The sequence below is a fragment of the Zosterops lateralis genome (genome assembly GCF_965231275.1).
Source record: "Zosterops lateralis genome assembly, chromosome: 5".
In the NCBI taxonomy this organism is placed as follows: Eukaryota; Metazoa; Chordata; class Aves; order Passeriformes; family Zosteropidae; genus Zosterops; species Zosterops lateralis.
Window position 1 is genome coordinate 10834098 of NC_139766.1, and position 26983 is coordinate 10861080.

Genomic DNA, 26983 nt, shown 5'->3' on the forward strand with positions numbered 1-26983 from the left:
TATCTTACACATTTTATTCTCAGTCACAATTTCAAGGATCTTTTCTCTAATTTACTGTCTTTACAGCCTGACTTCTAAAATGTTGGTTTGTTGGAGCCTCCCACTGACTTCCCTGGGCCTTGATTCATGCCCTTAAAAATCCTCAAATCCTTGATCTGCAAAACACTCCTGCTTATGCTTCAACTTCTTTCTTGTCAGTTGTTTCAGTTAAATTAGTGAGAAAATGTGTGTTTAGTTAACAGAAAATTTGCAATGCAAGGCCTTTGGATTAGACTAGAAGCTGTCTTTGCTTTGAAGCTTTCTATAGTATTTAGTGTGTATTTGGCACCAAATCGTACTGAATATATAGTACTAATCTATAATAAAAAAATACTATTGTTAGTCTGTATAGCTATTTCTTAAGTATGAGAGGAACTATTAGAACAATGCATTTTCAGAAATCAGTTTGTTGGTTTAACTTAAAGCAAAAGAGAAAGGCATCTCTCTCTTTCCTTGAGAGACTTTGATGGTTTCCCATGGAAGGAAACAGACTTGCCTCAGGCATGGCCTGTCCCTCTTCATAGGCTGTACCTCAGTTATTCTCCTTAATGCTGACTTGTGACAGCCAGCTGTGCACACCAAACTGCTACTGGAGAGTAAAACCAATGCAGAGTTTGTGGAAGCAGATACTGAGAAATCTTGAACTCCATAAAACAGGAGTATTTCAGATTTTACACAGAGAAATGTGAAGCCAATTAGGGCACTGAATGTGACAACCTCAAGCTGTTCAATTTTTTGAAATCATACTGAAAAGCAATAATGACAATTACATGGCATGTATTTGCCTTTGCCTGAGGTCAAATCCCTTTTTCTTTTGAGACACGTTCTTTTAATCTACTGAAGACTGCATGGGCTTTGCCAGCCTCTGTGGCACTTTGCTTTCTGTGATGGGGGTGCCAAAGCAGAAGTATTTGCCTTTTGGTTTCCCTAGTGCACTACCAAAGCTTGTACTTGGGCTGACACTCTTTGAACCTATATGCAGCTGGAGCAGGACCTTGGTCAGAACACCCAGGTAAGGAAAATCAAAGCCCTTGGCAGTGCAGCTGCAAGAGTTAGGGGTGCATTTCATGGTTTCCAGCACCCAGTCTCGTTGTCTCCAGCATGTACTCAAAAATGTGTAGAGAGGACTGTGAGAGGACTCTCTTACATTTGTCATGAAGTCACAACAGGTTTTAGGTTTCAGGATTTAGACACTAAAAGGTTATTCTTACTATGCCATTCAAATAGGATCATAGCAGCACACACACCACACCAAGACATGACATTCTAGTTACAGATTAGTCTGCATAAAACTCTTCAGATGCTTTAGTTAAGTCAGAAGTGACTGTCCTGCTATCCAACATTGCAGCTAGGCTTTCCCTGCTGCATTCCCAAGGGCAGGTACAGAAGTAATCCTGCCCCTCATAGAACGGATTTTGAGCTCCAAATTCATCAAGCAAAAAGTGACCAGCCCTAATTCCACCACCAGAAATTACACAGACTAGCAAGGCATCTCTTCCATTTGTATTATATGCTGGTGCAAGAATACAACATTAAGCATCCAAATACCAGAGAACAGTGATAGTTCAGGTATAATTTGTACTTAGAGCTTTCTGGTAGCTAGTCGTAGGCAGGTCTGAGCCTATGAGAACAAACAAATTGGGTTAGACCAGAGAATCATCCATTGGAGAATAACAAGCAGCATTTATCAAGGACTCCATGTGCCTGCAGAAGGGCTCAGATCACCATGTGGACTTTCTGGGTCACTCTGGTCCCCTGTGTCTCTGTACTGATTGTCAGAGAGGTCTGTACCACCCTGTTAAACCACGTGCCAGCAATAGATGCACTCATATGTCTCTGCAGATCTTCAGTTTGTCCTTGAGACACATAAATCATATAATGGTATATTTTGCTTGCTGCTCCAACAGCAAACAAAATAACTAGGCTCAGGATAGCACTAAGGCAATACACCCCTGTTCCAAATAGGAAAACTGGCAGAAAAAAAACCTTTGTGTCATTGAAGGAAAGTGTTCAGCCTGGGACCTGTGGGTTGGAGGAAGAATTTTAAATAAATTGGTTCTCATCTCCTCTAAAAATACATAAAATTGCTCCAGCTATTAAATTACCATTTGCTGGTACCTGGCAGACTTCTAATTGATTAGAAAAAACTAATTTAGTGCAATGAATTATTTGCAAGTGAAGTATCTGAAATATCTGCTTTATTAATATTTTGATATAAAATTATTATTTTATTCAGATGTCTCAGCTTGTTAGAGTTCAGAAAAGTAACTTAAAGGAAAGCTGAGTAAAAATCAATCCCTGGTGCAAAAGCAGCTCAATGAGCAGTCATGCCAAGGATGAACTTGTCCCAGGGTAACTGTTCATTTTGTTGGCATTGCACCATGTTAATCATATTCAGATAGTTCGGAGTTATTCCCATACTGAAAAAAATAGGAAACTCATTAGAATTTGGCAGCAGTTTTTTTCCTGTTAAATTATCTTGACCTTTCCCGTGAAAGTTCAGAATTTGCCAGTTAGCAAAAATTCAGCCAGAATTCCACTACTGATTTCTGTGTGAATTCAGATTTAGAGTCCTCCCCTCCCAAGCCCTGACCTTCTCCTCTGGCAGAGGTCACGTCATGCCCTCCTTCACACCTTTCACCTTTTCAACCAGCTGGGGACACCTTGTAGAAGAGAAGTGGAAAATATTTTGGGGGGGAATACCTTTTTGTTGAATATCCAAAGTTTATTCTATTTGCAGTCCATATGGATGGCCACATGCAAGACTGCTTGATTTGTGAAACAACATAATGAAAAAACAGCTCAGTGTTTGTGGCTTTTTGTAAGAATTCTCTTCAAAATAGTGAAGTTTCACTAAATTCTGAGTCTACTTAAGCTTCTCCATCAACACTTTCATCTAACCAGGCACTGTCACATTTAGAGTGGTATGAAGGGTTTCCAGCACAACACATGGGATGCAAGAATCTTCAAAAGATGCTTGCAACCTGCCAGATATCTTCTCAGTTTGCAGAGGAATGGGACATTTGAGGTAAAGTTTCCTGTCAGATATCTAGCAAAATTCAAGGCTAGGCATTTGAATACAAACCAGCAAAGAACTACAGAGACCAGCTCCTCCCCTCCAAAACTAACAAAGTATCCAAATAAAACAACAGCCATTAAAAAACCCCAAGCAAACCAACAACAACAACAACTAATAATAATAATAATAATTAAACAAACAAACAAAAACCAACCAAACAAACAAAACCCCACACCACCCACAAGACCAAATTACTGAAAGTTCATCCCAAACTTAGTCCTGCTCAGTGACTGACACCATTCACTTCTGCTGCAGGACGAGTCCCAGCACGGTCTTCGCTTCCCTGGGATTCCCAATACAAGACTCTCTCTCCACATCCATCACCACTCACTGGTTGTATCCCAGCTTGGTCAAGATGCTCACATCCTGAAATCTGCTGTTCCTTTTCTCCTTCCTTCTACGTATCACTAGCTAGAGATCCACTGCTGCCAACATGAGAATGAGATGCATTTCCCTCTCCTTTTCTTCTCCACTCAGGAATTCTGGTTTCACTTAAAATCTTGTGGTATCTGTAATATGAACATTCTCCACTCCTCCCCTCGCCCCTTATTCTCTCTTTCTTACTTTTACTTCTGTTTTTATCATGTTTTTCCACCAGCCAGTTTGGTCAGATCTTTTTCCCACTTTATGTTTTAAATAATATGCCTTGAGAAACAAGAAAACATCAAGAAAACATCAGATCCTGGCTTGTCCCCAGTGTTTTAGAGCTTAAATATAATACGGCGATAAGAGAAATTATAAAACTGGGGAAGGGGAAACTGGGATGAGTCATACTACCCCCACACTTTGTGGTTTGTAAGATTCATAGATATACTTTATATTATTTCCTATTTATAGCCTTTAGTAGTGACTCACAAAGGATGAGAGCCATCAGCTGCCTGAAGCCCTTTCTACCAACAGTCTGAGCACCCTCCTGTCTAACCTGAGGCAAGTGTGACATCCAGCCCTGCATAGCAAGAGTTGAAAGTAGCAAACTTCAGCTCCAAAAAGCAGTGGGACTTTTTCACTTGAACAGCTCCATGTAGGAGAAGTGAGACAAGCAATGAATGTGATACCATCTTGGTGTGGCTTCTTTGCTGTCTTTTTATGGTCTCAATGGCCTTAGAGGTAATGATTCTAGGGACAAGACAGATTTTGCCATAAGTGTCCAATGAAAGCAGCTCCCAGCTGAGCTGCTGGAAATAGGGCAACACTGGGAAGTTTCAGTCAATGTGGGATACAGTCCCAGCATGGTCCTCTACCATCACTTTCGGTCATCAGTTTCCACAGAAAACAGACATAACCACCATCCTTCAGATTCTGTAGAATTTTGTGCTTCCGTCCTATGTGTGATGCAACTTACACCTAAGGATATGTTATGGCCTTGCCAATGACACTGTGTTGTGTTTATCCAAAGGCAGCTTCACAAGACAGTGCTTTCAGACACAGAGTTGGTGTGAACAGCTCATGCTGGGGTTTTCCCTTGGAACTCTACATTCAAACTGCAGCATTCCCTCTTCTTTGTAATTGACACATCCAGAATAATTGCATCATCAGCCATTTTAACCACTTATCCTGGCTGAGCCAACACTCTGAAAATTTATGCCTCCAACACAGTTTCTCCATGTAACTTTCACTTCAACCAGATGGATCAGAATAGTCAGTACTTGAAAAAATACTGCCATGCACCACATTATGACAGAATAATGCATTTTAGCACCCAAACTGGAAGTGACCTTAGCCCTCAGATATGATTTACACTAACCTGTGTAGTTTTCGTGACAGCCTAGAAATTATTGGATGAGCAGGATGTTATTTCTCTAAGAAAGACTGAAGCCTAGTGATGTGGTGCAAGGAGAGACCATGCAAAGCAAAATGCTGGGTTTATATCCTGGAGCAAATCTAAGATAGATAAACTAGTTTCAATGGAAAATATTCAGTCTTCCCTAATATTTCATTTCATTTATATAAGAGAAAACAGGGCTCATGGCTTTAGGCTTTTTTTAAGAGACAAAGATTTGCTTTGTGAAGATTTTTAATATAAGGAAATACTCTGAGCAAAACTATGTTTTCAGAAAGCTTAAATACTCAGTACCAAAGCAGTATTTCAACTGCTTATAGGGCCCCCAGTTCATCCCATCTTTCTGTGGCTATAAAATGAACTTCCCTATCAATGCCTAGGCATTCCCATTATGCTTTTATCCAAAGAACACTAGGATTTCTTCAATTTCTTCTCCATTATTAACACATTTGGTTGGGTTTTTTTAAATAAATTTTTTCACTGACATGTTGAACAATTTTAAGAAGTTTCTAGCTCATGATCTATGTTTGTCCTAAGGATACAGGCAGCATAAAACCCACCAGTTATAGACACACCAGGTCTTGTTTTGTCACAGTTTAGCAAAGAGGGAAGCCACTTGCAGAGGACCAAAAAGCCAGCTGTAGTGCAGCTCTGTAGGGGTGCATCTCCCCAGGAATATCAGCTGCTCAGTGGGGTCCCAGGGTCAAGTCTCAGCTACTCAGACAGTAATATATTTACTTATAAAGAGCTAAATAGAAACAGATCAATAATCAGTACTGGCTTGACACAAATGGCACTTTTTAGCTCTGTATCAGAATTTGGTATAGTCCTGTTGACTGTATAACTAAACTATAAGTGGAGGTTGATTATAGTACCTCCACCAGGATGCTCCAGTGATGAAATTCAGCTGAGCTTCTCATTTAACTAATAATATGCAGGCAGAGAAAAAAAGAAAATAAAATCATTTCATCGAGCTGAAACAGGTGAACAGAATAATATGCTACAATATAATTGTTTGTTGTACATTTACATGTGGCATAAGCTAGCAGGCTTATGCAGGCTGTTCTTACCACTTTATTGCTTTCCTCCATGCATTTGTTTCATGCCCCTAAATTCATCTGTAGCACTAAATGTTAAACTGCAGACTTCCAGGTAACACTGCTCATTCTGCAGGTCACAGCACTCATCTGACTCAGGCTGCAGGACCCTCTACCCCTGTGTTTCTTTGGGAAGTGCTGCAAAAGCTGATGTCACAGAAATAGGAGAGTGAGACCTGGAGCTGCTTAAGACAGACATGCAGGGAGATCACATGGCATCAAAATAGAGCTGCTAAACTGTGGTTCTTGAGGTAAGGTCTTCCCATCAAATCAATGTCTATGTGAAGGCAACTACAGCTGAGATGAGCAGGCAACAGTGGGAAGGATGAACATCCTAGAAAAAGGAGATCCTAAAGGTACAGGAACAGGCTGTTCCCATATCCTAAACAGTGAACCAGTTGGGAGGATGACCAGCCTGACTGAAGAGAGAGCTTTGGCTGGAACTCAGGAAAAAAAGTTTGCCACTTTTGAAAGCAGGGGTAACCTAGGAGGACAACAAAGATGCCATGAGGTTATGAGGTACAACAATGCACTGTTGGGTCCTACCCTTGGGTCACAAGAACCCAGGCACTGCCACAGGCTGGGTCAGAGTGGCTGGAAAGGGTCCAGCAGAAAAGGACCTGGTGGTGCTGGTTGAGAGTGGCTGAACATGAGCCAGGTGTGCCCAGGTGGCCAAGAGGGACAATGGCACCTGGCCTGTGTCAGCAATAGTGTGGCCAGCAGGACCAGGACATTGGTACTGAGCACTGCTGAGTCCACACCTCAAGTATTGTGTTCAGTTTTGGGCTCTTCTCCCAGGTAACTAGGATAAAAGGAAATGGCTCCAAGCTATGCCAGGAGAGATTTAAATTGTATATTAGGAAAAAATTATTCATGGAAAGGATTGTTAAGAATTGGAACAAACTGCCCAGAAAAGTGGTTGAATCACCATCCTGGAGGAATTTACATATGTAGATGTGGCATCTGGGGACAAGGTTTAGTGGTGGACTTGGCAGTGCTGGGTTAATGACTGGACTCAATGATCTTAAAGATCTATTCTAACCTAAATGGTTCTGTGATTCTAAGATCAACCTGGACAGGGAACTGTTAAATGGAAGACAATAATGAAAGCTTTATATTCAAAATGGAATAGGAAATAAGGAAATAAATTTAAGGTTTGCCTTTGATCTTTTTAAGACTATCTCAATATGACAGGTTGGAAAGAGAAAAAAAGCATACCTTAGATTATGGAGCAGAAGCCATAAAATTTTTAAAACCCATCAGTAATCAAATACTTTTCACACACATGAAATTTCAAAACAAAGAGAAATATGCATATAGTCCAGAGCTGTCTCTGGTCTTTGTCCATCCAGAGATTCACATCCCAACAGATTATGTAATTCAGAAGACTAGGGAATTCACTCTCTCACTAAAAGGCTGAGGTGGCACTAAGCGTGATTCAGGAAATTTGAGATCAATTTGCAGTCTTTGTCAGGTGTAAGGCAATTACTTTGTATTAGGTGTGAATTAAAGATGTTCACTGAAAGAGGAATTTCCCGCTCCAATTTCAATGCACTTGGAACATCCTTGCAGCCCTCCTCTGGACTCTCTCCAGCAGGCCCATGTCCTTCACATGCTGGGGATCCCAGAGCTGGGTGGGGTGTCACAACAGTGGAGCAGAGGGGCAGAAATATCCTTGTCCTACAGACCAGACTGCATACAGCCCAGGAGATGATTGCTTTTTTGGGCTGCAAGAGCACATTGTCAGCTCATGTTGAGCTTCTTGTCTACCAACACCCCCAGAACCTTCTCCTCAGGATTTCTAGTATCTCTTCCCAGCCCATGTTTGTGCTTGGGATTGCCCTGACCCTGGTGCAAAACATTGCACTGGCCTTGTTGAGCTCCATGAGGTTCACCCAGGCCCACATCCCAGTCTGCCCAGGTCCCTCAGGATGGCATCCCTTCCCTCCAGAGTTGCCTGCACCCCACAGCTCAGTGTCATCAGCACACACAATGGGCTCAGGAAGGGTAGGGACAGAGAGCTGAGGAATGAGAGCATTTCTGAAAGAAATGGAGTTCTGGAAATCAATTAATGGAGCAGATCAAGTTTTTCATCAGACTTTAAACCTGGCAATATTTTGAGAGATTTTTAAAGAATTTTCCCCTTTGGTCAAACAAAAACCTGTTCTTTCAATCTGCAGAGAAATCTATATTCCTGCAAATTGGCACAAACTAGGAACAACAGGGATGTTGAAATACAGAGTAATTTTCACCAGTGCTGGATTGCTGAACTTTTCCAGCTCTCCCAAAACTCTCCCTGGCACACTGTGGATGCCAGGGGCTGATTTTTGCTGACTCCTGAGAACTGGATGGGTGGAAGAGGTTGCTCCCACTTTTTTGAAATTACTATTTCAGATATATCTGAGAAAATAATGTAAAGAGGGAGGAAGTAAAATTTTGATCCAAGAGAAAACAGATAATTTCCTTTAAGGAAACACAACCACTCATCTGTCTGGGACAAAACAGTTCTTGCAGGGAAGAGCCAAACCATAAGCAGGCAAAAAAAAAAAAAAATATGGAAAGAAGTGGACACGTGTATCTATAAAAACACTTTTCAGAATTATCCCGAGTGAACTGAGTAATTGAAATGTCATATATAAGCCTATAAACCAATCTCTGTTAGATACAAGGATCTAAAATGACATATTTTTACCTGTTGTCTACAAATGGCTGAATATTTCACCTTCTCTTGAAATAGCTGATACCGCCTCCATCTGACTGTTAGATTACATGTTCCTTGGGTACAATCAGCTCTGTAATTCCTCTGCAAAGCAGAATGTTATTTAACAAATCTAAGATAGAATTAAAGTCAGGAAATAATGACTAAAAGTCAGAAAATGTTGATATGTATTGACCACTTGTACTAGTAAACCCTCCCTCCAAATTTAGTTCCAGCTGATCCATGACTCATCTTTCCATATAAAGATTTTATGTGATTACTTATTACTTGGTAGACATTCACAGTTAAGACCCGATAAATAATGAAAGGCACACCTTTCATACTATAAAATATGATACTATGAAATGTCTTTATCTCATCACTGTGGGATTACTGTAGATGGAGGTTCAGAGTCCTAGGGAGGAGATACACAGTACAGGGGGACAACAGGGCCCTAATTCTGGTCTGGCACTTTCCCTAACTGCCTGCTCTGATGGGTATAAAGTAGGGGGTTTCATTAGCCATTGTTGAATAACACTTTTATTAGTCATTAATAGACAAGATACAGAAAAAAAATTCTGCATTTTTTATAAGAGGAGCTCCTACAGCTGCAACAGGAAAATGCCAAAACGGGGCACTTTTTCAAAGCTGAGAATGTCATAAAGAAACACAACTGCAGGGTAGAAAAGGGCTACAGCTGACAGCACCAACAGACAAACTGGAGTGCCAGCCCTCAATATCAAATGGTACATGGATCTTCTCAGGCATCAGAACACCTCTGAAGAAAGTCAGGGACCTCAGTGAGCAGGGTCAAGCTCCTCACAATTTTCTCTGCTGCATCCAATACCACCTAGACACCATTTGTGAGGGCAGTGCTACAAATCTGGATGCAGCACTAACAGCACCACTGTCTTCTCCTCTTGTACGTCCAAAGATGTAGTGGTTGATCAAGTTCCCAGGAAGGTGTTGGGGCAGCAAATACAGATAGAAGATCTTGTATCTCTTTAAAGAAGAACTGCTTTTAAGTGCTAAAAGAAAATTCATAGCCCTCAGGAAAGCTAAAGTAAGATCCTGGGAAGGGAAGGGGAAAGGGAAAGGGAAGGGAAGGCCAAAGTCAAACAAAAACAAACATTAAAAAAAAAAAAAAAAAAAAAAAAAAAAAAAAAAAACCACCACCCCCAAACAAAGGAAAAAACCCACCGCCAACAGCAACAAAAAACCCACCAAACCTAAATTAAGTAAGTGTTCTGTATTTCAGACACCAGGATTTCAGGAGAAGCTGCTGAGTGCTTTACAAAGTGCTAAGTACATCCGATTCTTAAAACTGATTATTACTGTAAACTGCCATCATTAACCAAGGAAATTTCAACTCACAGCTGACCCAAAAGCTTCAGCTTTGTGCACTTAACAAGGCAGCAAGGTTTGTCCTTAATCAAAATGCAGAAGAGACAATTTACTCTGCACTGCATCCATGTTTTTGTCAATTGCAGAAGATGCTGCTGAGTGCACAGGACTGTTAGAAAGTCAGAACAATTTTTTTGTTCATAAATATTAATTCAAGGCACTCAACCTTAAACATTTGAAAGTCTTGGCTCTTTCCTATTAATATTCATTGCGCAATGATATTTTAATTGGAAATAGATAATTACCAGAATATTAATTCTATTTTACCGTCTTGGAATTAATATGAGTTTATCTGCACACAAAGAAATGTTGCAAGTGTTTATTTGGCTGAATTTTAAACCAGAAAAACGTCTCACTATATTGTATGTAAACATTACACAAAATACGTATTTTACATCTAGATGCCTACTATCATAACAGAGATGTTTTTTATAGGGCAAGAACTGTGAGAGTAACTGAATTTCCTCTGCTGCAGACTTTTAGAAAATCAAAGTAAGGCAGAGGCTCTAATTAATTTCAAATAAGAATGAAAAGTCTGTCGGGCTTGACAACAGCATTTTGCACAAATCTGATGAAATCTGGATTTGACTGATAACATGTTAACAACATACTGTTTCAGTGGGATCTCTTGATTTTTGAAGGATCAAATTATGCCTGTAAGAAAGCCTGGTTTTGACAAAACTAAAACATAAAAATCAACAGAAAATTGAGCAGTTTTTAGCAAGGATGCCTTGTTGAACTGTTCTTCCAAGATTTGCAGTGCTAGAGAAATTAACAATGCCTGGGGTGTTCCTCAGAGTATCCAAATGTTTGCCCAAGCAATGGGCCTGTGATAGCTGTCCTTCAACAGTGATCCAAAATATCCCCTGGGTATGACATTTTTCCTGGGTGGAAGAGAAAAAGATTGTTTTTCTAACCTTTTTTATTATTATTTTTATTTTTTTCCTGAATTCTCTTTACCTTCCTGCTAACTTTATTTTAAAAGCATGCAACTTGTAACATAAAAGCAGAGATAGCAACGTCTTCATGAAGAGTGATCTTTCAAGAAGAAGGACTTTTTTACAAGGGCATGTAGTGATAGGACAAGGAGTAATACCCTGCAAGAAGATAGATTGAGATTAAATAGTAGGAAGATATTCTTTACTGTGAGGTTGATGAGGCACTGGAACAAGTTGATGCGAGTGCTTCATCCCTGGAAGTGTTCAAAGCCAGGTTGGATGTGGCTTGGAGCAACCTGTTCTAATGGAAGGTGTCCCTGTCCAAGGCAGAGGGGTTGGAACAAGATGATCATTAAGGTCTCTTTAAACCAAACCCTTCAGTGATTCTGAGGTATTCACCCGCAGTGCTGAACTGTTATCTGCTAAGAAGTGCCTCTTTCCTTTTGAAAGTAGGTATAAAATAATTCAATATTCTGATGGCCAAAGATCACAGCAGCTATGGATGGTGCATTCTCCTAATATTCTCTGGCAAGTCCCTGGTGTTTCTGTACTGATTAGTGGATTATCCAGTTAAAAAGAGCAGCCTCTGCAGGGGCAATCAGGAGAAAGACACCGAACGCCTCTGTCCCAGATGATTAAGATTGTCTCCAGAGAGAAAGAGAAGAATCACTCCAAGTCTTTGCAGCAGTACTAATGAAGACTGATTTCTTGAAGCTGCAGCACAATTCCCCAGCTCCATACCCACCCCTCCCTCCTCCCCTGCAGTAACCTCAGCTCCCCTCCATGTCCTCAGCTGCCTCTGCAGGAAGGCTCGGGCACACGCCTGTGCCACTGGAGCCAGAGGTGTGCTCTGGGCCAGCTGGCTGCTGTTGGCATCCCTGGCAAGCACAGAGCCAACAGCCTCAGGTCTGGACAGGGAGGGGGCATCAGGCAGACCTGAAAAGAAACTTTTGACTTTCCCACCCTCCTATCAGATTTGATTGGAGCTAATCAATGAGTCTAGAGTATTATTGTTAAAAGAGAGAGAAGTTTCTGAGATAGCGTGTGGGTATCTTCTCTTTATTAAAATCAAGAGAAGTGGGGGGAGAAATTGGCATATTATGCACAACCTTAATAAAATGCCAGGGTTTTGCAAGCTAGAAGTGGGATGTGTGTCTGTGTAACATTTCTGAGCAGAAGTTCAGGCATCAACCTGTTAGTGCTGCTCTGTTCCTCAACCTTATTCTCCCTCTGCAATAGTAATTTCAAGTAAAGGGCTTACAGATCTTAATGCTGCCAAGTTCTGAACTCCAAATGGTGGACTCCTGCTTAGATTTGAAAAACATGCATTTCAACTGGTCATTCACATATGGCAAAGACACATCAAAAATCTATTCAGGCAGTAAATTAATCATACTGAAGTATTTCTTGAGCAGAGGCAGCCATTGCTTTCTTTCATAACAAGTCAGGTTTGATGCAAGTAAATACATGGACAAAAAATATCTCCAGCTGCTCTTTAAATTCCAAGTTCTCCTCTGTTTTCACAAGGAAATAACATATAATAAAATAAGAAAAAAACAAAGCCTACCAATCCTAAAAGCAGAGCAGTACTGTAACTTCACACATGGAAAGAAAAAAGCAGCTGGCTGCATTTGAAAATTCTGACATATGGTCTCTAACTTTAAAATCAAATAATGGTGATAAAAACTGTACTTTAAGCAAAGCAACTTCCATCAGTAAAGGTATTAATGAGCTGTTCCAGAGCAGCACTTTGAGAAAGTACAAGCTGGGGCATCTATTTGGTTCCAACTTTGGTGCCCCTGGGATGTGCTGTAAGAAGGGGGCTTTGAGAATGCCAGGACCTCAGTTTGTAAATAGGGAGCTGACAAAATGTCCCATGAAGTTCATAGTGCCAGGAGAGGATCCAGGCAGCATTTGATAAAACCTTTTCTGCCCCTTTTTATTACTTTATCCAGGCTGATAAAACCTTTTCTGCTCCCCTCATCAGGCCTACTGTTTTACCCAGCAGTCCTCCTACTCATGGGCAAACCCCATGTTGTAATGAACATGATTTAAAGCAGGTTCATCCCACTTGGATTAAAAAAAAAATCACACGGATATGCTGCTATAGAGTTCAACTCCCAGGAGTATATTTTTAGTGCTGAAAATTCCTGATCTACTAAGTACTCTTTTGGCCAATGGATCATCAGTCACAGATCCTCTAATCAAAACTACATTGCATGTTAATCTCAGGAGCTCTGGAGTCAGTCCTGTATATCACCATGAGAAAGAGGTTCCAAATCCTGCTCCAGGTAGAAGAGATGTGCAATGCAGCTGAAGTGAAGCAGAGCTGCTGTTAAGCATGATCAGGGTGTACAGAAACAGGTATGAAACTGCTTGTATATAACTACCAAGTAAATTAAGGAGATTTATTTATTGTTATTTTATGGATCATCTCAACATTGAATCTTAGAATAGTCCAGAAATACGCTTTCATCAAAAAGGCATATTGAAGTCTTGACAAATGCTCAGGAATATAAGAGTGTGGAAAACTGGCCATGCTTTTGCAATAGGATTTCTTTATCATTTCACTAGACTAGTTAAAAAAAATTCCTTTAAAATACTGAAGCTCTTTTTTAAATAGATGAGCACAAACTTCCCAAAACATTGTAAATTCATTAAAGTATTAAATACAACTTTACAGATTATCAAGCTATTCAAGTTCTCATTTATGAATATTACTTAAAAATCTCATTTTCTATTTGGTTTTAGAAAAAATAGATTTAATATTTCCAATTAAATAATTCTCATGTGAATTCTTGTGAGGAAAAAAGAGTCTCTTAATACTTATTTTCAGATGAAGGAAAAAATAAGCTATTTTATATGCAAATATAACTGATTCCATTTAATTGTTCCTAAGGGAAGAAGAAGATTTGTATGCAGACCTCTTGCCAACTGGTAGACTTCAACCTCCTAATTTATTTTCCTCTCAAATCATTAATTAATAACTGCACCTTCCTAATGGGAGAGAGTGCAGTTCCTGCAGGGCACTGTATTCAAAACCTCTGTGTCCCAAAAAAGTCAGCAGAGGCTGAGGGTGATAGGACTCAACTCTGGAAGTTGCCTACTGCTCCACTGCACAGACAAGTGCTCAACTTATCACCAGTCCAGCAATGGAAAAGCAAATTTTCCCCCAAAAATAGTGCTGCAAGAAGTATTTATTAACCACCATGAGATAATTCACTTCAAGCAGGCATGCAGTGATCAAAATGATCATTCCATGTATCTATATGAAACATCCTTTGCTGATCCTTATGTTCCTTGCTGTTCCCATGGCAAGGGGTAGAAGCACTTAACTCAGTGCCACAGCCAGGCGCTCAGGCGAGACAAATAATCCATCATCAGGCCACTTAAATTTCATCTCTGTCCTTTACCCTCTGGGAAAAGTCTACAGGGTGTCTTGTAGGGGAAAGCATTTTAAAATGACATTGCCACAGCCACAGAACCCACACCCTTTGCAGAGAGGCTGGTCTCACACTAGCACAGCTGGGTTTCAGGCTGCAGCAGGGAGACCTTTTTCTGTGCTCTCTCATCCTGATGAACAACCTGAATCTTTCTCAGAACAAGGTGTTCTTGGCCCTGCTTAGTTAATCTATCCATTTTACACCCAGTTTATACAAAAATTCTCATTTCTCCTTATCTAGCTAATCACTTCATGCAGTCTAAACACTTCACTAACCAGTCAAAAGGCAGATTTACAGTATACTCAAACATAAACCTTAGCCACTAGTTTAGAAAAAAGAGACACCCAAGCAGCTGAGCACAGACAAAGCTGGGGACACCCATACATCATTCTGTCCTTTTTTGCTAAAGAGCTCTGCAGTTTGCTGTGTCACACTCCTCTGTGTCAGTGAAGGTGTAGAAAAACAACAAATGGTTGGACTTTTGTTCTTTTGCTTCTGAATTTTCACTGTGGCTTCTTGATCTCCACACATAGAATTCGAGGAGCACGTTGTGCTCACCAGTCCTGTGCTTTCATGACCTGTCCCTCTTCAGGTGCAAATTATGGTCTTTGGAAGAGGTGATTTCAATTGCCTCCAGCTGCTCTCATGCCCACTCCAGCCACATCCAGGCTCTTGCCTGTTCCCACACATCCTTCAACCACCACTCACACTATGCTGTCTGCAAGGCAAATAGGGCTCAAGCATGACTCACAGCCTGATGGAGTAATTCTAGCTTCAAGAAAACACTGTGTGTTTGGGACTGTAGTGAATTTATCACTAGAGAAAAAAATGTAGTATTCCAGGTGCCAAGTCCACCACTCCGACTGCTGGCAATCACATAAAGATGTACTTTTTGGTGTCTTCTGAAGTACTAGTACATGTACCAATGTGTACAAATATTGTTCCACACCTCATGAAAAACTCAAGATGTTTTAAAATAAACTTTTCCCTAAAGAGGCAACCAGAGAACAGCTAATTAGGAGACAATTTTTCTTTCACGTTGTTACTCATAGTAGCCTGAAAGAAGAATGCGCTATAGACATGTAAGAATTATGGTGCAAATAATTAAGTATTTTCCAAACAATAGATAGCATCAATCACCTCCCAAAGCACTGTTTGAGCTTGACTATAGGACTCAGAGTTTGTTTCCAGATGACTTAGAACTTTCATTCCGTGATTGTACTTTTTCCACTCAGAAATAGAGCAGCTTTATAAACTATTTAGTTGAATGGTGCCAGTATTTTTTGTTACTTGTTACACCAGAATCTGCACAGATGCCATACATTCAGTATTAGCTCCAAGCAGAGATGGAACATTAGCTGCACCTATAGTCAAATTGGAGAATCATGTTATATTATTTATTGTTCAAAATTATATAAAGATATGGTTCGTGATTCAAATTTTTGGTGCTATTACAAAGTCCGCTACATTAGATGCAAAATTATTATCTTAAGCTCCTTAATTATGGCTTGAAGAACATTACAGCCAAAACCTGCCAGCCAGAAGCAAAAAACAGTCATACTCTATATAGTAACTTATGGATTAAAGCCTTTGTCAACAAAAGCCAATGTCATGCCATTAAAAGTGTTGCTGGATTAGAAATGGAAGTCATAGCAACAAAATACCTGCGTGTCTTTCTCTGGCTTTATCATTGATTTCAGGAGTGAATTTTGCATGGTTTATTAGCTTCCCTGTCTATACACATAGATTTTGGAAATTAGGTGAAGCTCCTAATGTTCCTATTAATGGAACTGAGAATACAAGAAATACTGATTTAATGAAGTAATAAAATTTATGTTCAGTATTTTTCAGCAAAATAGGTTAAAGAACAAAAGTGTAGCAATTCAGTAGTTTAAACTGAAAGAAAGAATTGAATCCTATATCTAAGACAAAACTTATATGTCACATCACCCTTCTGCTTTAAGCCTCTTTCCTGACTCCTTGACTTTCTTCCAAAACAGTAGCTGTCAGGACACCATCACTTGAAGAATATTCTTGTTAATCTTGTTAATGACTATCAAGTCATTATAATTTGCTGGCATTCCAGAGCTGCCCAGTTTATTGTGCCAGAGTATATTTTATTTTCATTCCTATATGCTCACTCATAACAACAGGTTCCTCAAAATGGCTTTATATGGTTCTAATTTTTCACAATGTTGGCAGACTTTTGGAATAGGCTCGTTAAAACCAAGAAATACAACCTAAAAATTCACATTACCCAATTACTGACCCAAAGTAGAAAAATCTTGAAGCTGACAAGTCAACCTGATGTGAAAACTGACAATCATGAAGACTAGTTCAGGTAGTTTTGTGGCAATTATAGAAATTGTCTCTAGGGCTAAATATTAATTGTTTATAAAGTGGCTTAGAAGTCACTAACATGTTAATCAACTGATTAAATGTAGGGGCTTTAAACTATTCTTTCAGAACTATCTTATAGTGAAACCACACTACAACTCTTGTAACTAAGTCTAAGCACTTTGGTACTGCTAGATTGATATTAAATAAGTCTCTGTTAGTCTGAGCTCAATACATTATAAAAAGTATTTAATTCTAGCAAAATGAAAAAGTCATGGAATTTTATGATGGATTTCACTATAAGGAACTGAAATGCGATTTAATACTTGACTTGCACGTGAATTCAGCTTTTAGCAGCTGCAAAAGCTCATTTCTGCCATTTGGTTGTAACACATTCACTGTAGTACCTCAATTATTTGACTTCCCAGTTTCCAGGTCATAACTGCTGAGGCAGATGGACAGAATTTGTCCAGAGTATCAGAGCTTCTGTGGGATATTTAGGAGCAGCAGGGTTGGAGCTGGACCCAAATCTTTGCCACAGGTCTATGCACCACCCTGGAGATAGGGCCAAGGCAGGGCCAAGTCTAAGCCTAAATGAGATTCCTGGGCCCAAGGTCAGGGGCTGGGGAGAGGTCCCAGGTGAGGCTGGTTGGGGTCATTAAAGGCCATTCCTACTCGTGGGGCTTTAGCAGTAAGAAACCAAAGGATGAGGTTGCAGAGTGACTGTAGAGCTTTATGAAGAATTGTATGTGTCTGAGTAGTAAACCTAGGAAAAAAGGTAGGTCATACCTTGTGAAAATCCCAAATGAAAAAGTAGGACTTGAACTCAGAGGGGTTGTCAAAATCCATGAAAGAAAGATGACATGTAATGGTCATCAAGTAAAAAAAAAAAAGAAGAGGTTGAAAAAACTACACTACAGCAAAAAACTAAAGAAAGGAGTTTGATGTGCAAACTGTCCCCAGGGAGGGAAGTAAGACTAATGGCACAATGCAGAGGTAAGGCTGAAACACTCAGGAGGAGCTCAGACATGAGTAAATTTGAGCTGTGAAACCATTCTCTCTCTCCCTCTCTCTCCTAAACTCTGCAGCCTTCTTGTCTCTTCTCACATTGTTGTCAGGAATCTAGTGTTGTAAGCTACCAAATCACCACTCCCATGTGACAAAGAGCAGAGCACTAATTGCATAGACTGTGACTTGTGATGACTGAGGTGAAGGTCAATTTAATTGTTTTAAATTTTCACATTTTATTTTTTTAAAGAACAAAGATCAGTCTCTTTTAAAATGAATGCAAAGTATTCAATGGCTATGAAAATCCAACACTTAATTTGCTGTGCCACTTATTCTGGTTATCTTCATCCCATGAGCCCATGATTTATGATAATTACATGATGAAACAAAACATCCTTTTACCCACATCATGCTCCATCAAGCACATACATGGGTCATTTCTGTTGACTCCTCTCTACTGCTCTGCTCATTTGTTAGATGGCAAGAGGCATGAGAGAAATGTTATTCTTTTAACCAAAATGCAGCTAAGGAAAAGCCAAGAAAATAAACTTGTTCACAGCAGTTGTTCTTAGATATGCTTAGCAAGTCAATCCTGCCATTTACCTTAAGCTTGCCTTTCCATTTGGGGCCTATGCTCTCAGTAGGCTGGGAGATAAGAGGATGATGTTACTGCAGGAGATGTACAAGTAAATATGGTTTGGGGTTTTTTTCCCAAATGCTTCTTTTACTTCCCAATGCAGATTCCATCACAGAATCACACAATATGCTGAGTTGGAAGGGACCTACAATAAAAACTGAAGCTTACTGACAAGCACTAACTGTCTTCTGTCCAGATTCTAGACCTAATCTGGGGGAAAAGCATCTTTAGGTATTTTATCTGACTAACAGTCATTAAAGAAAAGCTATTCACCAAGGCCTGAACTGAGAATGCACAGGCAATTTTGTTCTCATGAGTGTTTGACTCCACTATCTACATAATGTTACTCTGACCATTTCTTTGAGTATGTGATGTACCTGATGTGCTCTTCTAGACACTTACAGCAGGATTAATGTACCTCCAAGTGAAGCTGATGAGCCCTTCAAATAGACTTATAAAGGTTAACAAGATGGCTTATTTGAATTAAAGTTTCATGAACAAAGGAATGCTATTCAGACCTCACATTATATAACAGTTATCTTCTTCAAAATACTTTTAGAAATGTATCTAACTGTGGAACATTTTTAGAGTATCTTGCTGCTTCTAAGAACACTAAGAAGTTTTTAAAGTTTGTAAATGGAATTTGAGTTCAACAAGCCTTCTTATTTTAAAAGGTTCAGTAAAAAAAATAAGGCTGCAGGACTGAGAATTACATTTTTGTCTTGCAAAGACTTCCCTCCCATTGACTTGCTATGAGCCTGAGCAGCCTGTTGAATTAATATACACTTTCTGCGTGGACTTCATTAATCTACACTGAATACATAGTCCATCAATAGTAAAAATACCTTAACAAGGAGAGGGGGTGGACAGGGAGCAGGGCTGTGTCTCATCAATTGCTGTGCAGTAGGCCAACATCAATAAATGATTATGGCAAGGAATAGACCATTTGTACAGCAAGGCTGTTCCTAAACCCATTAATTTAGGGAGTGAGAATGAAATGCAATTTTTATATTACTTATCCTTATCTCTACTTGGTTTAATTTTACTTTCTTCTCTCCATCTATTTTCCTCTGCTCTCCTCAGCAGTTGTCATTTCTGTCTGGAAAATATATGTGCTGGAGATTCAGCTTTTGTCATCCTCTTTTCTCTTTCTTTCCTCCCTTTTCCTTTTCCTTCACAATACTTTTTATCTTTCCTTTGTAATGTGTTTCAGCTTCACTTTTACTTTGTTTTTTTACCCCCTCCTTTGCAGCTTTTCCCCTCTCTCCTTTGTAGATTTTTTATCCCCCTAGATCTATCTAGATCTGTCCATTAAAAAAATGAAGTAGATTTTAGTACAAATTTTCCTCTCTTTGGCCAACGTTCCTCTTGGCTGAACATTTTCAGAAGAGGAAAAGATTTTTTTTTTTGAATAGTAGGTAACTGTGGAGATGACATTGTCCTAGCCCAGGGTATGCTGGAATGGAAAGTGAACATGATAAACCTTGCATCAAAAGCAGTTTGTCTGTAGAAAGGGTTGTTGTGAATTCCCAAAGACTTAGAAAGAGGAGAAGAAAGTGGCAGCATTTTACATCTACCTGAATGCTGATCCATCAAGCTTAATTAAAAGCAAAATCTTTAGTACTGAGAGCTGTCGTTAGAAGGGAAAGAAAAAAGAAAGCCTACGGGTATTCCTCCTTCTTCTTTGCAGTAATTTCTCTGAAACTTTTACAGGGCAAAATTGAGCTTGATAAAACCCAATAATAAAGGCATCCACCTAGTCAGTGAATGTGAAAGGGGAGGAGCATGATTCCTGCCTTGCTGGATTAAAAATGCTTGAGATAACAAAAGAGGGTGGGAGATGGGTAGGAAAGTACAGTTTCTAAGGACAGGTGGCTGCTAACAATTCAAGTTTTTTATTCTTTTCACAATGAGATTTTTCCTGCTGTCCAGATTGGGAGAGTAAGGGCTATCCCTCCTAGCAGAACGGTAACCAAGCTGTTCTACAAGTGATATTTTTGAAAACAAACATTTTTCACTGTGGTTTTTCACTTAATTTCTGGCATTAAGGAGAACCAGTTGTAAGGAGAGGTTGAGTTCGCGGCTTGTACATATATATTTACAATGTATCTGTACTTGAAATATACACTCCAAAAAGCTTCAAGTCTAAGCCCACTACAGCAGCAAACTATGGTACCACTGTGTGTGGATGCATGTGGAGTCCAGCCTCTTACGGGGATGGTTTATTACAAGATATGGGATGTGTTCTTCAAACCAAACAATACAAAAGTCTTTCCAAACTACATTTCATTACTTAAATAAAACCAGACATTTTTCAATTCTTTTTGATGCTACAAAAGTAAGGCCCCACTGATGCTACTTCATGAGATCCATTTTAAAAAAAAAGCTTTTTGTATGTCCCATTTCTATGCAAAACAAATTGCACTGCGCCTGCTCTCTTTGGTTTCCACACCAACTATCACAACAGATGGATGAGTGACAGGTCTCAGGGCAGATCATGTCCTCCCTTTGAGCATAGCTGTTGTAGCCAGGTCTAGCTGGGCAGCCAGTGTTTGGGAACTTCCTACGGTGTTTTGTCATAAAGTGAAACTAATGGCACATGGCTCATGTCTCTGTTAGGTGACAAAGCATGCTTGTGTGTGTGCTTCTGGTTCCCTGCATACAAGAGGAAAACACAAATTTGCCTCCCACACAGATTTTTTTTTTTTTTTTTTTCTGATCATTATGAGGTAAGGAGATGCAGGAAGGGAGCAGAGGAGAAATAGAGGAGAAAAAGCCTTTTGATTGCTCTCTGGGCAAGAATCTTAAGTAAGAATAGTAACCTACATCTGCTTATAACTTGCTGCAAAGCTGTCAGACCCCAGGGCAGTTTGAACTTCTGGTCTGACTGTAGCAAATAGCCAGAGTGCACAGAATAACTCATTGCAACACATCAAGCTCTGATTTGTGCCCCCTTAACCTTTAGCAAATAACAGGTACAGCATGCTCACGTAAAAAGACAAGTGGTGCCTGTCCCTACCATCATTTCATACCTGTGATGAAACTTGGCCAGCTAAGTGTGTCCAGCTGGACATTGCTCTTTTAATAAAAGCATAATTAAAATGTAGCAATTAATGACAGTCCAAGCTAGAATAAGTTCTCACATGGAGCAGTAGGGCAAGGCACAAACTTTAAAAATTTGTCCTCCACACCTGTAACTAAAGCAGAGGAAATATACCTTGGAAAGATCATGTAATCACTTAAGTGTCTACTTCATGGATCTTAAAAATCTGTGTAAAAAAGGAGTTTTGTGATACTGCAGTCAACAATCTAGTGCTCATATATAAAAAGCTCCCAACACATCCAAGTTCTCCTTTCAGATGACTTTTTAGGAAATATTTTTTAACAAATTTTCTATCTGATGTTACATTTTCAGGCTAGACTACAGAGGGATTATCCACTTTAGCTTCCCCTCAGAGACTTCTGCCAGGTTTCATAAATCCAGGTGATCAGTACAGGTCCTAGGGAAGAAGTAATTTGGCACAGGGAATATATTCTTAGAAGAGATGGTAGACTTCCAAGATGCTGCTAAGAAAAACGATGTCTGACAGGCTGTTTAGGTCTGTGGGAGTTGATCTGTCATCTTCTCAGATTCTTATAAATCACTGCAGGTGAAAATCACAGTAAAATGTTAAAATTTGTCCAGAGCATCTTAAAAGTCACTTCTATGTGGCTTAGAAGTCTAAGTTTTTAAGTCTGGTAATCAACTATCAAAAGTTTCTCTAGTATGACTTCCTTGAGTTAATAAAAGAGTCTTTCTTTATTTACCAGAAGTAAAGGTACTTACCTTTGGCCACCAAGCTTTGCTGAAATGTTGTCTATGAGAAGTAAGACTTGGAAGTGGCTTGCTGGACTGAGAAGGGTTGGTAATGGGTAAATGCTCTGACCTTTATTAGTGGTTAAGTTTGAAACCAAACATGGAAAGAAAATACTCTCATTTCAGGAAAGAAGCAGTGAACGCATGAATTATTTTTCCTTCTCCCAGGATCTGTGCCAGTAACAGGAATTTCCTCAAGCAGTTCCATCACAGCAGATTAGGAGTTTATATTAAATATTCTTGCCTGGGCAGCAAACCAAACCTCATCCTTCTTGCCATTATTTAATATATAGGCCATCAAAGATTAATTTAAGGAATTAAATATTTTGTCAGTTTCTTACTATCCTTTTGTCATACAAGGCTGTATGTAGGTGCAAGGACAAAGATACAATACATGAAACCATAACTTTTGTTTCCAAGTTTGTGTTGTAGGTCAGCCTGAACACAGAGGTATCACACTTATCATCAGGGTCACAGAAATTCCATTAAGACCGTGCATGTACAGCAATGTTTCAGGCTTTCTCTGAATGCTGTGGAAACACACCAGCTGATACCAGGAAAAGTCTCATATGTGTGAAATTTTGAGAAAAGATTTTCTGAACTCTAAAAGGGAAAAAAAATAGGAAAAGGCTGAGGAATCTGGAAGATATCTTTCTAACTGGTCTTTATTAATAATAGTTTATGCTGTTATTATTTGCACACACTTACTGAGCACAGCAGAGCTATTTCTCTTGTTCTGGTTTTGTCCTAGAAAATCATGAAACACTGGTGTAAAACAATTTATCTAAAAATTAGGTGGCTTAATTATGTTTATGCTTTATCTTTAATAGGTGGGTTTAGGATAAGCATTTTTGTTTTGTAGCAACTTTCAATTTTCCTTTCCTTTGCCATTGTAGCAGTAATTGCTCATGTGCTTATTACCTGTCATACAAACACACAGCTCCACAGAGAGATGGTGAAAACTGTACTCAAAAACAAACATTCAATGTATTTGGGAGACTCAGCAAATTACCCAGAAGCCTGGTTTTCAAGGCTGATTTATGCCAACAGGCAGATCCTTATACTGTGAGGAGCAGTAGTGTGCTGATCTCAATACAGCTACTTGGTTTGGTGGGGGCCAAACAACTGGGCCTGTGCATGTGTGATTGTCTCCTGGTGCTGATGCAATTATCACCACTGTGCCTGAGAAAGGTTATCTTTGTCTCCTGCTCTCCTCTCTTTACAGCCTAGTGACCCTACAGTGCACTCTTTGCTTTTGTTACAGGTTATCCATGCTGGGGGGCAAGCTGGATTTATGGCTGGGTGTCACTCGCTGTGGGAACTGTGATGCCACAGGCTTGATGGCAACAACTGCACAGTGCACTGGCACTGCTGTAGCCATGTTGCTTGCACCACAGCTCCTGAGCTCCCCTGGCTTGTCCAGCTCAGCCCACACTGCCACCCCAGGTACTGCTGGCACCAGGGCTGGATTTGTCTCTGCATACCCAGAGGCTGCTTCCCCTCCCTTCAGCACAGTGTGCTGAGCAGACAGGAATCACTCTGAACTGTGTTTCCTTACCAGCAGTGGCTCATCATGCTCTATTGACCTGTCTTGTTCCTTACACAGGGCAGCAGGAAAGTGATCCCCATGCTGCTGCAATCCTTTATAATTTTAAATGCATGGTCTGTTTGACTAGCACTCCACCTGGGCCAGCTTTACATCTTCAACTCTAAATGTAGGTCAGCTGGCTGCCATTGCAGGGTGTTTGTTATCCTTTAGGGCATGGGTCCTCACACACAAGTTCACTGTGCACTGCATTTGCTCATCCTTTAAAAAAAACCAACATATTTTGCTAGAGTAGCAAGTGGTTCAGCTGCTTGTGACATTAGCAATCCTTGCAGCACAGCAGCAAAATATTCTGCAGTTGAAGTATTGCACACTCATAATGAGGGCGTTTTCAATTGCTTCACCTGAGGGTTTTTCTGACATTGTTGTATTAAGGAGACACTGATCTCAGCCCAATCAGTGAAATTCATTGTCGAGTGTGACATTTGATATCTGTAAATCAAAGTAAGTCCTTCAGGTTTTCTGCTGTGCTCAGAGACTGTCTTCAGATGCTAAACCCAAGACTTGTTCATTCCTGAATTCTCTACGTCTCATCATCAGACTTTTGGAATTTACATAAGAAAAGAATTCTCATAAGCTTGCACAAACCATTTGGGTTCAGATTAAATACCTGCTCTTTTCTTTATAATATACATTCGTTACAATTCTCAAATAAGGGAGAGAGTGGTTTACATATGCATCCCTGCAGTCTTTAATCTTAGATATGATGCTTTATATGCAGTGAATGTTTTTTTTTAAATGAATTTCTAAGAAATTGAGGCTTATGTGATCCTGATGTACAAGTCCCAAAAGATTTTCCAAAAATGACAGCACAAACCAGCCAATGGAATCACTAACCAGAAACCTTATTTTGAGATAAACTTTACAGAGAATGGGAGCTGTGTGGAGTGAAATTTGCATGAGACTGCAGGGACTATCCTGCTGCCTGTTGGATCATGACCTAGTACAGAGGTGTGTGCAGCAGAGCTCACTTTGGCCAAGGCTGTGTCTTCCTGTAGCCCTAAGGGAAATGTCCATGAAGGAAGTCTTGACACTGCCCAGCCTAATGGCTGGGAACAGTCTGTATTGAGAGCTCCTTTTATTCTTGTCAAGAGCTGAGGTGAAAATAAATGGAACAATCAACCCCATGAAACCTCTGCCTCCCTGGGCTGCCCTAGATTTACACTAAGAATGTCCATCCATAATCTTCCTGACAGCCAACCTGGGTCAACCATGTCACCAGCCCCACTGTGGTTGGGGACACCACCACAAATGCTCTTGGCTTCTCCATTGCCAAGGTTGTTGCCAGGAGCTTGTGTGGCACCCAGGGAAAGAAGGTGCAGGCCTCCAGTGTTCTCAGGGGACCATCCAGCTCCCAGTTAGGCCATGACAGTATAGGCTGTATTTATCGTATCTGCCCCACAGTGCATTGGCAGTTGTCCATTTGAGTGGCCAAGAAGGGAGGGGACAGGCTGGTGCCATGGTGTGTGCCAGGAGAATTGACACAACAAGTGGCCCTCCCTATGACCATGAGAAGCCCCTGCCTCTCTGCATGGGAGGGGAGTGACCAGGCTCACCCTAAGGCTGTCCTTGTCTCATCTCCCTGTCCACCAAGAGACACCCATCCCATGCTAACATGTCACCAGCCCCACTGCAGCTGTCACTAGAAAAAGCTGAAATATCACTCTGAAAAATCTCCTTTAGCGTGCAGAAAATTAAAGCCGTTAGTCTGGCTTGATTACTGATCTGATCCAATATGTTAATATTTATCCATCATAACAAATAAGTTGTACCTTTTTTAATTATACTTTATTTTTCTCTGTTTGCTTCCTATAGACTTTAATCTGTTATAAAAAATTTGAGCTGGAGAAGACAGCAGCCTGATGACTTATATTGAGGGATATATTTGTGAAATCTATAGTTTATTTAGAAGCTGGAGAATATCTTTCAGAAAGAGACAATTATTAAGTTAGAGAAAGAGACAAATCCTGAGGTGAGTTTCTTCTAAGTTTAACTGTTATCCTGATTAAAGACACATACATTATTTCTTGTCTGAATGTATTTAACTTCAGCTAGATCTGGCTGTCAGATACTGTTATAACTTTCCTTCTAAAATAGAAAGTCTTATTGTATCAGGAATATTTCTTTCTGGATAATTCTAGGCTGTGATCATATTAACCTCCCCTTTGCTAAACTGCTGCCTGAGCTATTGTAAACTCTCACTGACGGGAGATGAGCACTGGTACAAAGCTACCCTGGAATATTTACAACAGCTGTACAAATAAAAAAATATTCATTAAGAATAGTCTGGATTTTCTTTTTTCTTCCTTTTAGAGGTTTTCTTTTCCTCCTCTCACTATCTACATGTCCAATTCCTGTGTCTTGGTTGCCCAGGCAACCTCTGCTGGCTGAGCCCTGGGTGCAGTGCTGGGTTTTCAGTTCTCCGCATAGAGGGAGGAGGGTGTGAAAGATGGAGGAACAGGTAAGAAGCTTAAGTGGGGTAGGTAAGCCCAACAGATGACTGCTGGCAGTAATGGGAGTTTTATTGAAAGGTTAAGACTGCTAATAAATGCATTTTTGCAGATAATTTTAAAAATCCTATGACTTGCAGGAAATAGGAGGGGGAGATTTTACATCAGTGCATTTCTAATATCAGATGCAGAGCAATAGCTAAAAGTAATACAAAGACATGAGTGATGTTTGATAAGCATGTTACTTAAACTGAAACTGATACAGCTCATGCTTTCCTTTGCATTTGGAAAGCATGATCAGAAGCTACCAGCCAGGCAAAATAAGAGCATTTAAAACATTCTGAAAGTGCCTTGAGACTTGACTTAGATGTAAATATCATAAAAAATAGCTTGTTTCAAGCCACTTCTAGTAAATAATAGAGGTTCATTTGCTAAACTGAATTTGCTTTTCATCATCAGTAGATGTTACTTTACAGCTCCAAACTGACATTTGCTTGCTTTTGCAAATGTAGCTGGTCAGGAGAATACTCACTCCACTAGAGGAAAAGTTTAAACATTCAAAAGCCCTGAAAAAATGTTCTCACACTAAAACTTTCTTCTTATGTGGATTT